This window comes from Macaca thibetana, chromosome 2, assembly GCF_024542745.1.
Source record: "Macaca thibetana thibetana isolate TM-01 chromosome 2, ASM2454274v1, whole genome shotgun sequence".
NCBI classification, from domain to species: Eukaryota; Metazoa; Chordata; class Mammalia; order Primates; family Cercopithecidae; genus Macaca; species Macaca thibetana.
In genome coordinates, this window is record NC_065579.1 from 100,364,826 (window position 1) to 100,381,316 (window position 16,491).

General features: G+C 42.1%; 1 pseudogene; it reads right to left on the bottom strand.

The window, feature by feature from the left end:
- Positions 1-15,650: 15,650 nt before the first annotated feature.
- On the bottom strand, positions 15,651-16,157 carry LOC126948968 (vascular endothelial growth factor receptor 1-like; annotated as a pseudogene).
- Positions 16,158-16,491: the final 334 nt, after the last annotated feature.

Consider the following 16,491-nt stretch of genomic DNA (forward strand, 5'->3'; position numbering starts at 1 on the left):
CCCTTTTTTTTTCATTTAGTTTGAGATATTCCTGGTCCTTAGTAAGATGAATGATTTTCAATTAAATCTTAGAATTTTGGTAGCTATAAATGCTTGCACTAGAAGAAATGAGAGATCTCAAATTAATAACCTAACTTTATACCTTAAAGAACTAGATAAAGAAGATCAAACTAAACCAAAAGCTAGAAGAAAGAAGGAAATCATAAAGATTAGAGCAGAGATAAATAAAAAAGAGAATAGAAAAACAATAGAGAAAATTAATAAAACCAAGAGTTGGTTTCTCAGAAAGATCAACAACAATCTTTGCTAGATTGGCAAAGATAAAAAAGAAAGAAGACTCTCAAATAACTAATATCAGAAATGAAAATGGAGACATTACTACTGATTTTAACAGAAATAACAGAGACCATAAGAAAGTACTATGAACAATTATATGCCAACAAATTGTATAACCTAGATGACATGGAAAAATTCCTAGGAACAGTTTCCATCCAACTGAATTGTGGAGAAATAGAAGATCTGAATAGACCTATAATGAGTAAGGAGATTAACTCAATAATCAAAAACCTCCTAACAAAGACAAGCCCCAGACAACTGGCTTAACTGGTGAGTTCTAATGACATTTAAAGAATTAATAGCAATCCTTCTCAAACTCTTTCAAAAAGTTGAAGAGGAAGGAACAGTTCTTAACTCATATTTGTGAAGCCAGATAAACATATGAAAAGAAAACTACAGACTGATATCCTTTATGACTATTGTTGCAAAACTCAACAAAACACTAACAAAATTCAGCAGCAAATTAAAAGGGTTATACACCATGACCAAGAAGGATTTATCCTTGAATGTAAGGGTGACTCAACACACAAAGATAAATCAAGGTAATACATGACATTGATAGAATGAGGAAAAAAGCATGAATGATCCTCTCAATTATTCAACATCTGACAAAATTCAACACCCTTTCATAATAAAAAACACTCACCAAAGTAGGAATAGAAGGAAAATACCTCAATATAATAGAGGTCATATGTGAAAGGAAACCCACAGCTAATATAGTACTCAATGGTGAAAGAATGAAATCTTTTTCTTTAAGATCAGGAATGAGACAAGGATGCCTGCTCTCACCACTTATGTTTAATGTTATATTCAATATAACATTAAGTGTTAGCCAGAGCAATTGGAATGAAAAAGAAATAAAAGGCAACCAAATCAGAAAGGAAGATGTAAAATTATCTCTGTTCACAGATGACACAATCATATACGCAGAAAATCCTAAAGATTCCACCAAAAACACCTGTTAGAACTAATACACGAATTCAGCAAAGTTGTAGGATACAAAACCAATACCCCAGAATTAGTTGAATTTCCATACACTAACAATGAACACCCTGAGAAAGAAATTAAGAACACAGTTCCATCTACAATAGCATCAAAAAGGCTGAAATACTTAGAAAATAAACTTAACCAAGGAGGTAAAAGACTTGTATATTGCAAACCACAAATATTGCTGAAATAAATTAAAGAAGTCACAAATAAATTGAAAGACATCCTGTGTTTATGGATTGGAAGACTTAGTATTGTTAACTACAAGTATTACAAAACAATCTACAGAGTCAATGCGATTTCTATCAAAATCCCAATGACTATTTTGTGGAAATAGAAAAGTTCATCCTAAAATTCCTATGGACTCTCAAGGGGCCCCAAATAGCCCAAATAGAAATAAAAACAAGGCTGGAAGTCTCACACTTCCTAATTCTAAAACTTACTACAAAGATATAGTAGTCAAAACAGAATGGTAATAGCATAAACACAGACATGTGGACAAATGGAATAGAATAGAGGGCCCACAATTAAACTCTCATAACTTTTGACAAGAGTGCCAAGGCTATTTGTTATAGACTAAATTATATTCCCTCAAAATTCATATGTTGCAATTCCAACCCCTGTTATCTTAGAATGTGACTACATTTGGAGAGAAAATCTTAGAGGTGGTTAGGTTAAAATGAGGCTGTTAGGATTGAGCCTTAATCTAATATGACTGGTGCCCTTATAAAAAAGAGGAACAGACACCAGGAGCATGTGTGTACAGAGGAATGACCAGGGGGAAAAGAAACAAGACATCAGCCATCTGCAAGCCAAGGAGAGAGGCCTCAGAGGAAACCAGCATCTTGATCTTTGATTTCCAGTCTGCTGAACTGTGAGGAAATACATCTCTGTTGTTTGAGTCACCAGCCTGTGGTATTTTGTTATGACAGCTCTAGGCAACTAATATACTGTTCAGTGGGGGGAAAGAATAGTCTTGTCAACAAATGGTCTTGGGAAAACTAGATATTATCCACATGCAGTGGAATAATGAAGTGGGGCCCCTGTGTTATACCATATACAAAAATTAACTCACAATGGATCGAAAACCTAAATGCAAGAGCTAATCTATAAAACTATTTGAAGAAAACAACTGGCCGGGCGCAGTGGCTAACACCTGTAATCCCAGCACTTTGGGAGGCAGAGGCGGGAGGATCACGAGGTCAGGAGATCAAGACCATCCTGGCTAACATGATGAAACCCCGCTTCTACTAAAAAAAATGCAAAAAATTAGCCGGGCATGGTGACGGGTGCCTGTAGTCCCAGCTACTTGGGAGGCTGAGGCAGCAGAATGGCGTGAACCCAGGAGGCAGAGCTTGCAGTGAGCCGAGATCAAACCACTGCACTCCAGCCTGGGCAACAGAGCGAGGCTCCATCTCAAAAACAAAAACAAAAATGAAAACAAACAAACAAAAAACAACAAAATAACCTGGTTCAAAATTGGTCAAAGGGCTTAAATTGATATTTCTCCAAAGAAGAGATACAATGACCTGTAAGCCCGTGAAGAGATGCTCAACATTACTAATCATTAGAGAAATGAAAAATCAAAACCACAAGAAAATACCACTTCACACCCAATAGTATGGCTTTTAGCAAAAAAGAAACACACACACACATACACACACACACACCAGAAAATAAGTGTTAGAGAGTATGTGAAGAATCTGGAACATTGCGCACTGTTGTGGGATTGTAAAATGGTGCAGAGGCTAAGGAAAGCAGTATGACAGTTCCTCGAAAAATTAAAAATAGAATTTTCATGTGATCCAGCAATTCCAGTTCTGGGTATACACCCACAAGATTTGAAAGGAGGGACTCAAACAGATATTTGTACTCCCAAGTTTATAGTGCATTATTCGCAATAGCCAAAAGGTAGAAACAACCCAAATGTCCATAGACAGCTGGATGGATAAGCAAAATGTGGTATATAGGTACAATGGAATATTATTCAGCCTTAAGGAAATTCTGACACTTACTACAACATGGATGAACCTTGAAGACATTTTGCTAAGTGAAATAAGCCAGTCACAAAAAGAGGAATACTGTATGATTTCACCTATATAAGATAACAAGAATAGTGAAATTTATAGAAGCAGAAAGTAGAATAGTGGTTGCCAGGGGTTGGAGCGAGGGAAGAGTTAGTGCTTAACGGGTACAGAGTTTCAGTTTGGGAAGATGAAAAATTTCTAGAGATGGATGATAGTGATGGTTGCGTGACATGAAAGTGCTTAGTGCCTCTAAACTGTACCCTTAACATGGTTAAAATGGTAAATTTGATGAGATATATATATATATTTTTTAATTTTATTTTTTTTACTAGATTAAAAAATCTGGAAATTTGGGCATTACATATTATGAGACTTTGGAACTTTTTTAAACCTGCTGGCTTTGGAGGGGAAGGGAGCTGGCTTCGGAGGGGAAAGGAGGATGCTGCTGGGTTTGTACAAGGTAGAAGTTCCGTTCATGGCCCGAAATGGCAGAACTGGTACTTGACACCATGGCTTCTAATGATAAATCTGGCTCTCTTGGATACCGAGGGCCAGCTGAAGTTAGACATCATGGATTTGTGTTTTCCCTACACCTGGATGAATTTCTCTAGCAGGTTGGGCACAAAACTAGAGAAATGAAATTGCGAGACAGGGCCAAGGTTGGGTTCTTCCAGGCAGGCATCTCAGAAGAGCATACCTGGAGTAGTTCAGGGAGTCCCCAGGAGTAATGAGGTCATACCCACCTCACGTGTTGTCAATGGAGTGTACTGGTAAGGACTGAGGTAAGGACTATGTGACTTAATCAAGAATTAAGTGAAGACAGCAAGGGGATGATAATATTCAGGGGAAATGGTAGGTCAAAATTTCTAGGGAATGCTTGATGGAGTGGAAACACAGGTGGGGGTGATGGTAAGGAGGATGGGCAAAAATAGGAACTATAGGCAGTTGTGGTTAGAGAAGGAGATACTAAAGATTTCTTGGTAAGGCAGATCCTGGAGGTGACAAGGTTTGTAGTGTGGGTAGCTGAAAGGTGGGGGAGGCAAAGGATTTGAGGTCAAGAAATGGAAGGGCAGAAAGGCAGTCACTTTCCCAAGATTACACCGGTAGTCACTGGGAGAGGTGGGACTCAAACCAGACTCAGAATCTAGAGAGGAGCTGGAAAACATGGGGCATGACCAAGGGAGCGAGGAGTGGTGGGGATGATGAGTGAGAAGGCTGGCCCAGGCAGCTCCCATGATGCTCGAAAGAGATGGGTGTTTGCATGCACAGCTTAGAAGGGAACTCAGTGTGAAAGAAGGATGCTGGCCTTACAGCAATAATATTCACTTGCAGAGTTTTTTGGTACCTCTGTGCGCTGTGCCTGGTGCTGGCGACATTGAAATAAAAGATACAGGTGCTGCCCACAGGAAACACACAGTCATTGCAGGAGGCAGGCACATAAGCCCATCTGCAAAATAGAATGATACTCTGATAACCGCTGTTGGAACAAGAAGCAAGGGAGTGGCCCTGGCTGGAGTGGTGAGGTCAGGGGCAGGAGGGACGTGATGCTTAGGCACCTTGTGCGAACTTCACAAAGTGGGCCTGATGGAGCAGGCGCAAGAGTAGGGTGGAAGGATACAACTGAGAAACAGTCTGGTGTATTCGGCTTGGTGTGGGGAGCACCAGGACCACATGTCAGGGGATGAGGGTAGGCAGGGCCCTCACTAGGTCATGTCTGCACCTTGGCCTGAGTGTCATAAGAGGGGAGTGACAGGGAACAATTTGCATTTTAGAAAACGTGAAAGGGCAGATGAAAAAAGTGAGCACAATGACTACAGTATAAAACGTATTACTAGGCCAGCACAAGTAAAAATGAACAGGTTCTTAGAGGAGGATTATGTTCTCATTCCTTTTCAGGAAGTTTCCTTTACCATGACTTTGTTTTTACACCAAAATGTGATTACCGTAAAAAGGGAACTATGGTTAATGTGAAAAGGGAACAAGCATGGAGTTACTAGAATCACATTTTCCGAACCGAAAAGGAGTCACAAGAAAACAACACAGAGAACCCTCACTCCATGTTCAGCATGAAGGAGAACTACATGCTCCAGGGAGGATTAGGGGACCAAGAACGTGGATAGGCTCTAACTGGGGCAGGCAGCAGGTGCGGATGGAGAAAAGTGAAGGACTCTGAGCCCCGTGGTGCCTACCTAAGAGTGAGCTAGACTCAGAAAGCCTGAGGGCCCTTCTAGATGAAAGGTGACTGATACAAAGCTTGATCCCAGATTGGATCTGCGTTATGGGAAGACAGCTCACCACAGACTATTTAAGGGCAATTGGCAAAATGTGGACATGGAATATGGACCAGACAACAGCATGAGATGAATGTTAAATTTCCTGATTTTGATCCTTGTTCTGTGGCTATGTAAGACAATGTCCTTACTTTTAGAAAATACACATGGGGCATTTTGGGGAAGTTTTTAAGGGCATGGTATCTGTAACTTACTCTCAAGCAGTTCAGGAAAATAATATATAAATTAGATATGAAGAGAAGTGAGGAGAGGAGAATAACACAAATGGGGGCAAAATATTAACATTGGTGCATCTGGATAAGATGATCTTTGGACAGAGTTCTTTGAACTATTCTTGAAACATCTGCATAAAATTTGAAGTTATATCAAATTTGAAACTTACAAAGAAAAGGCTTAGGGTTAGATTCTGCTTGGGCTGGAACATAAACTCAAGGTGAGAATATAGCCAACTTTGTGAATGGAGCAACTGAACCAATACTGGGTTTTTTGTTTTCTTTAAAAATCATTCTCTGTGGAAGATCAACTTAAATCTATTCTGCCAATATTAATAATTGCTGACTAGCATGTAGTTTTATTTCACTATCATTTTAACGGTGTTTACTTTATATATTAATTTTTGGCCTAATTAATTGGAGGCTTCCAGAAGGATAATCCCCTGGAGTAACTTTCCTTGAGTGTCCCCCTTTTTGTTCTGCAAACGTATAGCATATGGCAGCAAGGAGGATCTCATTACTCTCAGGGAGGGTGCAGCACACAAGGGCAGTGTGTGGCCTGATGAAAGTTGCTTGTCCTGGGAGCTCTCAGCACACAGAACTTTAGTGGAAGGGAAACCATTTCACATCGGGAGCCAAAAACCTTGTTAGGGAAGGGACCGAAGATATTGAGTCGAGCAAATCTGGCAGGGTGGCTTATGGTGAGAGGAAAGGACTAAAGGACCAAGAGCAAAGGTAAATTCACCAGGGCAAAGGCAGTCTGAGCTAAATGCAAGAGCCTGAGCTTTGTTGTGTGTATGCAGGGAGATTATGGAATAGCACAGCCAGGACCAGCAGCCTCCTGGCCCAGCAACTATGGCGTGGGGCCATGCCCTGGGAACGATGGAGCTCCAGGCTTGCAGCATGTGTGAGCCAAAGGAGCTCCGGGTGGAGGCTGGTGGGTGACACCTTGACAGTGATTTGGAGGGAGCCAGAGTAGTGAGGGTCTCGCCTCATCAGCAGGCAATTGTCTCTGGGGCTGCACCAGTCAAGGCTTCAACACTGACCATGTGAGGTCTCTAGAACAGAGCAGTGGTGGCCAGAGTATCCCCTTCCATTCTCTCCTAGCTTGTGTTTGGAAGAAGGACAAAAGCTTTTCAAGCCCTCAGTGTTCTGTTATTTGAAAAGGAGGCCTCAGGTGGGAGGCACTGGACACCATTCTTCTGGAACTATTAACTGATGAAATTTAAAAATATATATATTTGTACCCAGTGGTAGATAATCTCCAAATGTGGTCACCATCAGGTCCGATGTCCTTTCCTGTATGCGTCAAGGGGTGGAGTGTATGTACCCTCCCCTCATGTCTAGATTTGCCTTGTACCTGCTTTGACCAAATGTGGAAGTGATATGCTGGGACATCCGAGCCCAGGTCTTAAGGCCTGGCAGATTCTGTTTGCTTCCTCCGGGGACATTCATTCTTGGTTGCTCCCTCTGGACCCCAGTGCTCTACTGTGAGAAGCCCAGTTTAGAGAGGCCAGGTGGTGGAGCGCTGAGGCCCTGACCAACAGCCTCAGCAGAGCTCCTGGTAGACACAGAACCATCTGACCAGCTCTGTGAGGGGGGCCAATCTGTACCTTCCAGCCCTGCAGCACCAGCCAAGACATACAAAGAAGAACCACTCAGTCAATCCACAGAATCATAACGAATGGCTTTGTTATTTTAAACCACTAAGTTTTAGGGTGGTTTTTAAAAAGTATTGATTGAGCTTCAAAATATATCCTAAACTAGTCAAGTGAATGAAGCAGAGATTTTGTATCTATATATCTATATATATAGAGATATATATATATCTCCTAATTGACCAGGTCAGGCAGTGGCTACTTCAGGCTTGGCTGACTGTGCCTGAACCTCTTTATTCAGCCCACAAAGACTGAGGACACCTCCGATGGCTGTTCCCCCATCTGTAGCTTCCTAAACCTTGGCCCAGGGACTCAGACGTGTCAGTGCTGGAAAGAGCCATAGGGGCCACTTAGTCCAATGACTTCATGTTGTCAATGGATAAACTGAGCCCAGAGAGGGAAGATGACCTGCTCAGGTTACAGAGCTGGTAGTGAAGCTGGATCAAGACTAGGTCTTCTGAAACTACCCAGTTCCTTTTTCCACTGTCATAATTAGGTTCGCCTGTGTCGACTGCTTTCTGCATGCTGTGCACCCTGTGCATTCTCCCTGTGAACCCTCCCTGAAGCTCTGCATCCTCTATGGTCAATACTGTGGCCCATACCCACTTTCCAAAGAGGAAACCAGGGCTGAGAGGAGGTGAAGTAGATGCCCAAAGTCACGAGCTGGGAAAAGTGGAGCTGGACTTTGAATTCAAGGTTAAGAAAAGGGGCTCCAGTGTTGGCAACACCCTCCACTGCCCTTTCCTTCATCACAAGGTGGGCTCAGAGTTCTGGATGTAGTTTTACCTTCCTGGTGTACCTTTGGATACGTTAGTTTGCTGCTGTGAGGTGAAATGGGAGAGACTGCTCCATGACCCATGATTGCCGGTCAATATGAACACTCTTATAATATGAGGTGCTGTGTAGATGTTCACTCATAACTCATGTTTAATTACATTGGTTTTATAGTGAGATTTAAAGAGAGATCTCCTTCTGCCTTTTCTCCTTTTTCAGTGTAAACATAGCACAATTTAAAGAGAGGAGTTGTCGCTACAGCTCTGTCGAAGCCCCTCATTGGAGTGTGTGGATTCAAATGCACTCTGACTTCTGGCACAGCTCACGCTTAAAATGTCCCCACGGGAGAAAGGAGGAAGATTGTCCTGGTGTTTCTTTGCCGAGGAGGGACCTGGAGAACTGAAGTCTTGATTCGCCTGTTTCGGGTGACTCCTTGGGCTGTTGGGGCTGCCTCGTGCAGCCTAGGATAGTGGAGGTCCCCAAAGACCCCCGCCTCCAGGCTTGGGGGGTTCACAGCCCTACCCAGAAATACTTCTGAGTTTCCCCTTTCTGTGCTACATGTATTTCAGACTCCCTCACTCACTAAAATTCTCTGACCCTCTTCCTGCCCCCACTATCAGCAAATGACCTTGTCACCTATTTTACCAAGAAAATAGAAGGTGTCAGGATAAAACACTCTTAGCTTCTTGCCAGAAATCCTCCCACTTCATCTGCACTCTCAGCCCTCCTGGGCTTGTTCTCACTGACACATGGTAAAGGTGAATCCCATCCACCCCGGCTCCCCTCCACAATGACTTTGCTCCATCAGCTGTGCCTATCTTCTCTCTCTCCCTCTCCATAACTCACATCTTCCCCATTGAACACAATCCTTCTCTTGATCCCTCCAGCTGCTGCCCTGTTGCTCCCCTGTCTTCACAACTAAACTTCGTGAAGCCAAATGCACATTCTCAACTCCCATTTGCTCCTCAAAGTACTCAAATCTGATGTCTGGCCTCCCCATCCCACTGAAGCTCATTACTCCACAGTCACTCGTTAAACCTTCTGGGAGGTCCAGAGGCCTTGTCGTAGCTGCTCAACTGCTCAGCTGCACCAGACACTAAGAGCACCACTTGTGTCCTGAAATGCTCTATTGTTTTTGTTTTTACCTCCTAGAAAACATCCCTCTCTTAGTTTTCCTCCCATTTCTCTGACTGTTCCTTTATTGTCTTGTCTTTTTCTGTCTCTAAAAGTTTGCTTCTGCCTTGGCTTCTGGCCCTTTCTCTTCTAGCTCATCACATTTTCCCTGGGCCAGGGGTCTGGTCAGGGACCGAAAGTAATGCAAACCAGAGTGGCCAGATAGTCTCATTCTCCAGAAAAGCCAGAAATCTGGATTTTGTTTGAAATCTTTTGGTTACTAAATGCTGGCATTTAGAAGGTCTTCTGGGAGCACACATCTTTAGGTACCCCGAGCATCTCACAGGCACCTGAAACTGGTACATCCAGAACCCAGTCCATCATCATGCTCCTACCCCTGAGCTGGCTCAGTAGATGGTGGCGCCCCCAGTGAAGTGGCCAGAAACGGGCACCTGGGACTCCCTGCCACACCCACTGCTTCATAGTCCTGCAGATTCCTGCTCCTGAATACTGTCCACATGGCTCTGTCCTTACTGCCACTTCTCTATGTTGGGTCATCACCACTTCATCCTTCCAGGACCTCAACCTCCTTCTGGTAAAAAGAGTCCACATCTGCTGTCTTAGCCTCTCTTAGTCCTTTCTGCAGCCAGAATGATTCTTCTAAAATTCAAATCTGATCATGTCTTTCCCAAGTCTGACTCATTTGCTGATTCAGTTGGGCCCAAACCGCCAGTGTGGCTTGCAAGGCTTCTTGTGGTCTGGGCCCTGCTGAACACTCCTGGTCTCCTCCCTCTCTCTGCTCACCCCACCTTGCTCTGTGCTCCTGCCTTTCTGGTCTACTTTTAGTTCCTTAAATGAGTCAAACTCTCTCTCACTTCCAAGTCTTTTTGTCTGTCGATCCCTCTGCCTAGCACGTTCTTCGTTCCACCCCATTTATTGCCACGTTATTCTTCATTCTCACAACTCAGTTTAGAGATCGCTCTTCTAGGAAGCCCTCCAGACATCCTCAGTATGTACAAGTTAGTGCCCCATCTTTTCCTTAAAATAACATCTTTATTGATATATAATTCACATACCATATAATTCACCCACTTAAAGAGTAAAGTTCAGTCGTTTTTAGCGTGTTTACAGAGTTATGCGACCATTACTCCAATCAATTTTAGAACATTCTTATCACCCCAAAGAGAAGCCCCGTACATATTAACAGTCAGCCCCCTTTCCCAGCAATCACCCTCCACTGCCACCCAAACCCTAGGCAACCACTAATTTACTTTTTGTCCCCATAGATTGGCCTACTCTGGACATTTAGCGTAAGTGGAACTAAATACCTGTGGTCTTTTGTGACTGGCTCCTTTCACTTAGCATACTATTTTCAGGTTCTGCATGTTACAGCATGCATCGTTACTTCTTTCATTTTTTAATTGCCAAATAATATTCCCTTATATAGCTATACTGTATTTTATGTATCCATGTATCAATTGATGGATGTTTAGGTTGCTTCTCCTTTTTGTCCATTATGAATAAGTCTGTTGTAATGATTAGTGTACATTTTTTTGTGTGGACAGATTTTCATTTCTCTTGGGTAAGTATCTAAGAGTAGAATTGCTAGATCATATGTTAACTCTATGTTTAACCTTTTGAGGAACTGCCAGACTGTTTTCCAAAGTTGCTGCACCATTTTACATTACCAACAGCAGCACACGAGTGTTCCAGTTCTTCTGCATCCTTTCCAACGCTTGTTATTATCTGTCTTTTTGATTATAGCTGTCCTAGGGGGTGTGAAGTCGTATTTCATTGTGGTTTTGATTTGCATTATCCTGCTGGCTGATGTTAAGCATCTTTTTACTTATACATCTTTTTTGAGAAAATATGTATTCAGCCCCTTTGTTCATCATTAAATTGGCTTGTTTGTGATTTGTATGATTATATGTGTTCTAGATACAAGTCTCTTATCAGATATGTTATTTGCAAATATTTTCTCTCTTTGGGTTTTCTTCTTACTTTCATAATGGTATTCTTTGAAGCACGAAACTTTTTAATTTGATGTAGTCCAATTTATCTATTTTTAATTCTGTGGCTTATACTTTTGGTGTCATACTTAGAAGGTCTTCTTTACCCCAAGGTTGTGACAAGCTAGATATACTCAACAATGATCTTAATTAAGTCATAGCCTTTGTGGGTTGTAATTTCCTTTCCTTAAAAACAAAGATAGCAAGAATATCTGGTCTGTGGATGTAGGTTACTGTGAAGGTCAAATAGGATTGTGGCTTTTAGGGACCTCTCCCATTCATTAAGCACTTCGCAAGGTGAATATCAATCATGATGGATCTGTGGGAAGGAAGGAGAACTCTTGGACCACTGTACATGCCCTTTGGACATGACCATTTGCATTTCCCTAGGGCTGCCTGCCTCCCTTGCCTCCATGGAGACTGCCTCTGAAGACCCTTTCCCCAGGATCTGGGCCCAGCACTTCTGCCTCCTAGGCCATTTCTCTGCTTGATGATGGAGGGGGCACTAGGGCCTCCTGGGGTGGTGCTAAGTCTGCCTCTTGCCATGAATCATGGATTTATTACATATCAGGTACCAAACACTTTGCCAGACACCTTGATGGATACAGATAGGAATAAAATGTGGTCCTTGAGAGCACAGAGCTTAGTGGAAAAGACAAGCTGCTCACATGCACACTCATACACACTCAGATACACTTATATGCATATATACTTACGGATTCACATACACTGACATACACACATACATATACACATTCATACATACCATAAAATACAAACACATGTTCATATGCACACTCACAAACACACATATGTATATTCACAAACTTTCATGCATGCACACTCATACACAAATGCACTTTTACTCATTCATGCAGCACACACTTATACATACATACACTCACAGATTCACACAAGTTCACACAAGCATCCACATATACATGCTAACACCTATACATATACTGACACACAAATACACACTTACCTGTACACTCATACTGGTACATGTACACAAAGACATTCACACGCACACAGTCACACGAAAGTACAACCATATACATAACACACACTCTTGCACACAATTATACACCTACTCATACAAAACGCACACATACACACACATCCATACACTCACATGTACCTGCACACAGTGGTATGTATTAAGTGGCAAAATAAAGTCAAAGGAATCCGAGGGAGCTTTTAGATAAATAGAAACTAATATTTATTGAACATCTCTTATATTCCAGGAAATTTACATTAATTATCTGTTTTAAATCTTAAAATTGCCCTATGACATACTGTCACAGGGAAAGGACATTTATAGAGGGGATACTGAGACTCAGAGAGATTGCCTCTGCAGAGTGAGGATTTGAAGCCAGTCTGCTTGATGTCCAAGGCTATGCCCTTTATTCCAGCTGAGTCTGGGGCTGTAGGGGCTGCTGAGGGTGGTGGTGTAGAAGATATTCCACGAGGGTGAGGGAAGAAAATAGGACTCCTATTTATATTTATTTGGATAGAATACTTTTATTTTCCTTTTTTATTTTCGCTTTTTTGGAAGTTAATTTTATTATATGAAAATGGTATGCAAAATATATTCATCATGACTAGAAATATAGTACCAAACCACATCTGTCTTATATCTGTAGCATATGTTCTTGGTTTGTATAAAAGTAGCTTTAAAATTTCAGTTTCCTTAGTTATGCACAAATCACACACACACACACACACACACAGTTGCACCACTGTTGATCAAAGATGCACTCCTCCTTAAATCAATTTAAATGAGGCTAGCGAGTGTCTGTTTGATGTTTGCATTCTTATGGGCTAGGAAACAAGGCACACATCCCTAAAACTAACATCTAGATGTCACTTCTTGGACTGATAAGACACAGACTTGCATATGGTTTCAGCCCCATTCCACTCACACTGTTCCGCGTACATTATCTCAGAAACCCTGAAAGGAAGTGCTTGTTCTTTGTTAGTGCCAACCATTTTTGTCATAAATGGCAAATGATTGGAATATTATCATCAGTTAATTCATGTTTCAATTTTCAGTGCTATTTTAATGAACAAGCACTGTGTAACTAGATAGCTCATTATTACAAACCTCCATTTTTCTTTCTACATGAAGACTCCAGATGGAACCATTCTTTGACTGATGGACTCATGCATGCTACAAACCTGAGTTTGAAGAAGCGAAGTGACAGAATTCTAACAGTTTTTCTTTTCTCTTGGAAAGGAGTATTTATTATGGTCTCTTAATGATTAAGAATTAGATTATTGAAATCAAGACATTATATGAAAAGCTAAGGTTTTCTTTGTTATCACTATTTGCTGGGTTATTATCTGATTTGGAAAAGTAAGTAGAGAATTGCTTGAGGCCTTCTTTTCTCTGTGTTTAACCTCATTCCACTTACCTGATTTATAATACTGCCAGCTGTCACAGGTACTTTTGCGTATGTAAAGATGAGGAAGAACAAAGATTTGTCCCCTCTTCTGGCACTAGACTGGTTTTGTTTGGAGGCTTTTGTGGAGCCTGCTTAGGAATGTGCTGATGACAGTCCCATCTCTACATACAGAAAGGCTTTAAACAAGAATGTGACACAAAAGAACGGAAACATACATTCTTCGGTTACTCAGAGTTCAGGTTACTCAGAGTTCAGGTTTTAGAGTTCAGTTACATGGGTAAAAGGAAGCATACTCTTCTTCCCTAGAAGCAGCAATCCACTGTTGCTCATCCAGCTTCTGATTGGCTGCAGAAGGTGCAGACATTCTAAATACATAGACCCTAACTTGCATAAGTAGCATCACAGCCAGCTTAGCAATCCAAGGCCCACCCTGAAGAGTAGGCATTCTTTCCTACCCTGTCTCCCTATTCCCATCATGCTCAGACCCCAGGCAAGTTTCAAAGCAGTTGAAAATGGGCTTTTCTTCTCCTGATGGCTCATTACCTAATATCCTGTGTCCCAACTGTAGAAATATCTTGCATAAATTACATACCACCTTTTTTCTCAAGAAGCTTAAAGTGCTTAATATTGCATCAGCTAATGCTCTTCCACACCTTTCCAGATTAGTATGAGACAGTGGAATCCCCATACAATGAAAAGGAAAAATGACTGACTTCCTGTGTTTCGGGTCCCAACTGTGTTGGTGAATTGGTTTGGTTGGTATAGAGACGGGGTTTTCCCTCAACCTTATTGACCTTTTTCCTCCATCAGTCCTAATTTTGGTATAGATAAAACCCTCCTTAGGACTGCATTTTCATTCTTCTCAGCTTTCTTTCACAACTAACTGTGCAAAACAGGATAATACCAAGAAATTGAGTTAAGTGTCTGGACTATATATTAATACTTGAAATAGAATGTGACATTTTAAGTGTAAGACCATCATGCCATGAAGACCACATAGCTCTGGATAAGTTTTCAGTGCATCTTACTAGAGGAGCCAAAAGTCTGGGCTCAGAGTTGAGCACCACCCTCAGTGCTATAAATCAAATCATGCCACACATGGGAATAGACATAGAACCAGTTCCGTAGGTATAGTTTTAAAATTTGTTTTAACTCCAAAAAAGATGTTTATCCTTTTCTTGTCTCCCAGAATCCAGAAAATGTCCCCTCTTCTCTGTCCTGTCTGCTCCTGGCTGGGCCCTCAAATGTAGAAGGGTCAGAGCTGGGAAGCCTCTGAAATGGCATTGCCCTGTCCCCCTCCCCGCCCACATGGTGCGTCTCAAATTCTTTCTCATGCCTTCTCCCGGTTTCTCTTTTCTCCCTTGTTTTCTGCTTTTTTCCTTTTCCTCCTCACGTGTCTTAGGCCTGCTAGAGGACTCCTGAGCCATTGCTCAGGCCAGCCAGAGATCCCTGGGGCTAAAGGGCTTGTTGCCCTGGGTTTTGGGCTGCGGAACTGGCCCAGTGGAGTCCATGATGCATTGCGTGATCAGTGCAGTTCGTGAATCACACTGGTCCTACATGCCCTGAGGTCTCGGGTGTTGGAGCAGGGAAGTCATTGGGCTTAGAAAGGATTTCTCTAACGCTGAGTAACATGAGGATTTAGCAGTAGTGTTCTTCACTTGTCACTATTTCTCTGTCTGGAGTTAACATTCTTGTAAGTCAAAAAAAAAAAAAAAAAGCACTGTTAAAAAATTACAAAAAGCAGCTGGCTCCCATGGAAAGGTAAAGGTGTAAACTTATATATGCATAATACTGGCAAAAGCTAGTTTTCTGGGGGTGTAAATACACATGTGCTTCTAGAAATAAGGCTTTGTGTCAAACTCTAGATGAGTGGAATACAAGACCACCGAGTTGTAGCCAACTACAACTCCCAGAGGGGCAGGGAGCAGCACGCCATCTTCCTTTCCAGCTTGGCGTTGTGGTAGGTGAACCTGCGCTTGCCTTCACGGATGTGCCCACTATTGGAATGGCGGAACTGGGCCTGCTGACATCAGAAAGCCCCAACTCCTGACTGTTACTAGTTAGTCTCAAGTCAATCTTGAGCGAGGCCTTGGGTTTGCTGTCAGTCCTGGTGAAGCGCTTCAGCATGGGAAAGTCCAGCAGAGCCCTGCTGTCCCCCTGGTAGTCATCAAACATGGAGGTGGCATTTGGTAAAAGTTCTTCAAAGGTTTTGATTCTTTCCAGGCTCATGAACTTGAAAGTATTTACATATCTGACATCATCAGAGCTTCCTGAATTAAACTTCAGAGCTGAAATACCTTCCTTGAACAAGTCCTCAGAGAAGGCAGGAGTTCAGTATGTAAACCAACTATTTCCTGTCAGTATGGCATTGAGTGGGATGTAGTTTTTACCATCCTGTTATACATTTGCTTGAAGCAAATCACCTGGTTTTTCCACAAGTTCTGCAAACCTTGGCCTTTCTTTTGGGTCTTTGTGCCTGCAGTCCAGCATGATCTGATAGATTTCAGGAGTGGAGTACTCAGCAGCTCTCATCCTCATGCCTTCCCTCAGGCAAGTGCAGAAGTGCTCATCCATTTGCACTCTTGGGTATGGAGACCCTCCTAAGGAGATTTCCCACAGCAATACTCCGTAAGACCGCACGTCGCTCTTGGTGCTGTAGATTTTGTCAAAGATAGA